This window comes from Ascaphus truei, chromosome 15 (genome assembly GCF_040206685.1).
Source record: "Ascaphus truei isolate aAscTru1 chromosome 15, aAscTru1.hap1, whole genome shotgun sequence".
NCBI classification, from domain to species: Eukaryota; Metazoa; Chordata; class Amphibia; order Anura; family Ascaphidae; genus Ascaphus; species Ascaphus truei.
Genome location: NC_134497.1, coordinates 13,195,728 through 13,201,495, shown reverse-complemented (window position 1 = coordinate 13,201,495; position 5,768 = coordinate 13,195,728).

Genomic DNA, 5,768 nt, shown 5'->3' with positions numbered 1-5,768 from the left:
GCCCTTTGGCGCCCAACATGGGTCAGTTCCAGTTTTTTTTTTTTTTTTTATAGGAGATGGGGTGTGTGTAACTGAGGGAGTTTGTAGGGCTTACAAGAGAGTATTGAAGGGTTAAACCGCAAAATAAGGCGCAACAAATATATGATATAATTATACATTCAAGTGCTGCCTTAAAAACCAGTGGTTTCGCGAAGGGTTAAACGCCTTCACTATGTGAGGCCCAGGAAACCATACCCGAGTCTCAGGTTCCGGAATCGAAGCTTTGGACGCTGCCGGCTCGTCACGACCAAGTCTCCGCTGGCGTTTGCCCACCGAGGGACCCTTCACTGCGGCCGCTTGACACTCAGCCGCCGGCCGTTTCACAAAGAAGGTAAGTTAATTTAAGGGGTTTTAGCGGTTAGAGTAGGGAGTTAAGGGTAGGGGTTTTAGGGTTAGGTTTATAATGGGGTTGAGATTTTTAGGGTAGGTGGTAGCGTTGGTATTAGGGGTTAAGAATAGGGTTTTTTAGTTTAAGGTTAGGGGTTTACCTTTGGCAGCGAAGTGACCGGCGGAGAGATATTCCGGTGGCAAGGTAAGTGGCGGCTAAACGCCGGCGGCAATTTGGTCGCGGCAAACAGGCCCCAGCCGAATTTCCTAGACCGTCAGGTTCTGCCTAGAATGCAGGGATTGTTCCCAATCAACTCCTGGTTAGGACTTGGGGTTAAAGGGAGAAATCAGACAACCTGGAACAGAGCCAGATTCCCAGAGGGCTTCTCTGGGGACAAGCTGGGACTTCCACCCAGCACCAAAGCTAAGGACATTTCATTTGGTTCGAAATGTGATGCTACTTTTGTTTGTCTTTATTGCACTGATGATAAAAGTGTAATGCTATCTACTTTTCCCCTTCCGGGGAAATAAAGAACGGTCTTTTAACAGAAGTTGATGAGTGGAAGTCCTTACTAATCTACCTAGGAGGCCACTCCCGTCATAGTAACATTTCCCAGAATTCTGTTCTAGGAACATTGCCTGGTTAGGTGGTAGTAAGCCACTGCGGGATGAATGACTACCAAATCTCGGGAGCAATCCTTCTATTTGAAAGTAGATTATCTATTGGACTATAGAACGTAACAGTTAAGAGGGTGATCTACTTTTTAAGTGGCTGAGGCGGCAGCTGATTTGGGTCAGCGTCCACTCGCGGACGTTCTCCTTAGGCACCAACACATCTCTCAAGTCCTTGCCTATAGCAAGATGGCCAACTTTTGAAGTAATTTCATCTTCACCCAAGATGGCATAATGGCTTCATTCTGCCCTCAACCTGGATGGAGGTTGTAATCAGCTGCACCTATTCCTGGCCTTTATAAGGAAGCGATTTGCTATTCAGCTAGTGCCCTGAGCATGGTGTCATCCCTTGTGCCCTGGACCCAGTCTGCTATCCTGCTATGTATTGCCTTTGCTGAGCCTGTACTTTGACCCTGTTCGACTCTCCTGCCTTGACCTTGGAACCGTGACCCCCGACTACACTGCTGCCCCGTGTCCCGACCTTGGTTTGTGACCCGGATACTCTCCTCGATCAGGACTCAGTCCCCAGCCCTGTGGTCAGTTCCCATATCTTGCCTCAGCCCCGCGGGTCCGCCTCCTGGACAGAGACGAGCACCGTCACGACGTGTTGACGAGAGTGGTTAAATTGCTTAGCCGAAGTTGCAATATCTTGTACAAGTTCGCAAAACTGAGGAATACTGCACACCATCACCGCTCGCAAAACTTCTGCATCAGCGGCAAAATTCACAAACCAATCGCCCTGTAGTGGCTCCCGCATGTTCGAAAACTCTTAAGCGTTTCTCAAATTGAACTGCAAGACATGCATACATCTTTGGTGAGAGGTTTAACACCTTCCTCTCTAATTAATCATGATTGTTTAATTGTAAGCCCTATAAATACTACTGCAACATAAGGTCAAAGATCTTGTTCTCCATATTCTGCGTTTGTCTTATTTACTTACAACACATTTATATAGCACCCTTATCCAGAGCGCTGTACGTTAGTTAGGAAAACTGGTGTGTTGGTGGGCAGGGGTGGGGACTTCGTGGACCGGCCTATGGGTTGGGAGCGTTTAAGAGCTTGCTTGGTTGGTGGGCAGGGGGTTGGGGTCAGGTCTCTGAATTTAATCTGGTCGGTCACATGGTGTCGGGTCTGACAGTGGGGACAGTGGTGTTAATTGGAACTATGAGGTGGGGGACTTTTGGAGGCTTTTGGTGAGACTTTAGTAAGGTCAAGGAAGGGGTGAGGAGGATAGGTTAGATCACGGGCATTGGGGAGGGTGGGGTGAGGGGAGCCTTGAAGAGTGTACGACCTTACGCCCAAGTCCACAAGGATCTGTTAAGTCATTTAACGTGATGTTATGTTAAGACCTAGCCATGGACAACAACCTATCGTAAAGTCGTGTTTTCTCCCGCTGAGCGCAAAATAATAACTATAACGGGCGTTAGTGATAATGAGATGCAAATGATGCGTCACAATAACATTGAATGCCCACTAAAATCCACTAGGGTTAAGACGGGGACTTAAAGGAGCAATCCAAAGGGCGATTTTGTTTGGATTATTTTTTTACATGGGACTGAAGCAATGGGGTCTCCGGAGCTGAAGCCCATTAATTTCAGCTCCGGGGGGGGGGCCTGCTTCCAGAGATACAGGCCTCCATATGGGGTACATTTGCCGCTCCGGCTGGGCAAGCTGGGCTTTCAAGTTTCCGCGCCCTGCGAGCCAATAGGAAGCCGAACCTGATGACGTCACGGCATCCTATTGCCCCGCAGGGGTGCGGGAGCTTTGAAACGCCGCCATAATGTGATGCCTGCGAGCGGGGCGGCTACCGGCACCCCCTACGGAGGTTAGTATTTCCGGAAGCAGGGGGTCCCCCCGGAGCTGAAATTAGTGGGGTTCAGCTCCGGAGACCCCGTGCTTGTTAAATAAATTAAAACAAGTCCGCCCCAAACAATCGCATGATTGGGTTGCCTCGTTAGCATTCCGTTAGTTACACCAGGGGAGCGCAAAGTTTTGCTGCTACGCCCCCCTGTCTGGCCTGCCCTGGTGCTCGCGCCCCCCTCCTACCTTGCAGCTGCGTCAAATGACGCTGCATGGGTCACGTTACGTCACTTCACGTGACCCGCGGCGTCATTTGATGCGTGTGATGTCACATGACCCCGCGGCGTCATTTGCGATGCGTCACAGCGTCTGAATCATGGTAAGTTTATTGTTGCAGAGGCCTCACGCGATCCCCCGGCATGTCATTTAAATGCCTTGGCGAATAGTGCCGGGGCCCCTGCAACTGCCCGCGCCCCCCCCCCCCCAGAAAAATCTCACCCCCCACCCCCCAGTTTACGCACCCCTGAGTTAGACCATACCTAAATTTGGCGTTACTCTGATCCAGACCCTGATATTTAGGTGGGTTTTTTTGGGTTTTTTTTGTTTCAAGTATTTTTTTTATTAGGCAATTATACAACATAAACACCTCATACACAATATACAGCCTAATACAGGAAGTTTTTTTGTCTTTTTCTTGAGGGGGAGAAAAGAAAAGCTTGACAAACATAGTTGTCTTACAGAAAGGCCTTAGAGGAGAAAAGGCAAGAAAGGAAGGGCACAGGAGAGGGGGGGGGGAGGTGAGGAAAGGGGGGGGGGGGGGGGGACTGGCCTCCCCCTGGTCGCTGAGGTTCTGACTTTGTCCATTTAGGATTAGGCTCGGGATGTCTTAGTTCTCCATGTCTGGGGGTACCAAATGCCCTTCCAGTATGTGTGGATTATTTTTATTTTATATAGAGTTCCCATGTTCTGTAAAATGTTGTTACATTTTGCTTAAGGAGAGCCGTTAACTTCTCCATAAGCATCACCTCATTGACCCTCTTTTTTTATAGTCCCTTTAGAGGGGGTGGTTAGTCTCTTCCAGGAGGCCGCTATCTCACATCTTGCCGCTGTACGGATGAAATTTAGTTTTTACAGGATCTGGTTTGTTGCAACGCCAGTTAGGCATGAGTTAACTCTCTCCACTTCAGCTCAAGACCTCTTTCGGGATCTGGAGCCATGCGCACACACCCCTAAAGGCGCGTTATTGGAAGATAACACAATGTTATACTGTGATAACATGGTGTTATGCCTGTGCTAATTAGATGTAAAGTACAGCCATTATTTTTGCATATAATGAGCTTTGCGTATACGCGGTAACCTCGGGGAACACGACGGCCACTCCTGTTTTTAGGAATCGTCACGTTATGAGCAGCGATTTCATTTAGTTGCGTGTCTGGCCCTTATTTAGTTACATAAAGCAGAAGGTGACATGGTGACACACAGGTTTCCTCGCCAAAAGCAATAAGAATAGATGCCGGCTGGTGTTTGAAGATGAGGTCTCTAATTAAAACATATATAAAAAGCTTATATTGAACAGGCTGTTCACAGGGTTATAGACATCTTGTCCTGTTAATTTCATACTCGTTGCTTAAGCAGCTTAGTGCAGCTTTCCACACTGAAACTCACTTGTAAATTAAGATAATGTATATATATATATATATATATATATATATATGCAAATATAACTGTATGCTCATCTGCATGTCTTAGGCAGGTCTGCAACCCCGCCTTTCCCCATTATCACCCAGCATACAGCACTTCCACTGCAGCAAGGGATTCTGGGAAATGACATGCAAATGAGCACACAGTGTCACTAAGTACAGATGGCATTCTAAATGTGTTCCGATCTGGCCCCTTTGCGGGAATTAGTTGAAGAATCCTGCTGTAGAACATTGAATACATTACATTATGTACAAAGGACACAGGGTCATCCCTTAAGGTTGGAGGAAAGGAGATTTCACCAGCAACAAAGGAAAGGGTTCTTTACAGTAAGGGCAGTTACAGTGTGGGATTCATTACCCATGGAGACTGTGATGGCAGATACAATAGATTTGTTAAAAAAAAAGGTTGGACACCTTTTTAGAAAGGAAAGGTATACAGGGATATACCAAATAAGTAAACATGGGAAGGATGTTGATCCAGGGATTAATCCGATTGCCAATATTTGGAGTCAGGAAGGAATTTATTTTTCCCCTTATGAGATATCATTGGATGATGTGTCACTGGGGTTTTGTGTTTTTCCTCTGGATCCATATACTGTAAGAACAAATATAGGATAAAGCATCTGTCTAAATTTAGCATAGGTTGAACTTGATGGACATACGTCTTTTTTCAACCTCATCCACTATGTAACATAGTAACCTAGTAATATATTATTTGTCTCTTTAAATCATTACACAAGTGTAAAGTCAGCCATAATGTGTATATATATAAGCTGATAAATAGAATAGAAAACAATCTCCGGCGGAATGTAGCAATGCTTTTTCGTGCAATTTGGATTGAACGGCAACCCTCCAGAGTCTGCTGGATACAAAGTATTAACCCGTGGGAATGTGAAGCCGGCACAGGGCAAGGACAGAAAACAAAGCTCAACATCAAACAGGGCACATTGTTGTCCGTATGAAAACCGTTGCCCCAAAGAAAGCATTGAAAACCTGCTCATTCCCACTGGCAGACAGCAAACAGGAGGCAGAGCACTTTGCATGTCCTGAGAAACCGACACGCAGAGCGCTAGAACAACTGCATAAAATAACAATTCTCTCCCGCTGAAGCCGGCTTAGACCTGGGTGAAGCAATGCAGTCAAAGCGGAAACCTACACTGCTTTTTAAAAAAGGATGGAAGCCGGGGGTTTCTCCGAAGCGGAACCCCATTCATTTCAGCTCCGGCGGCC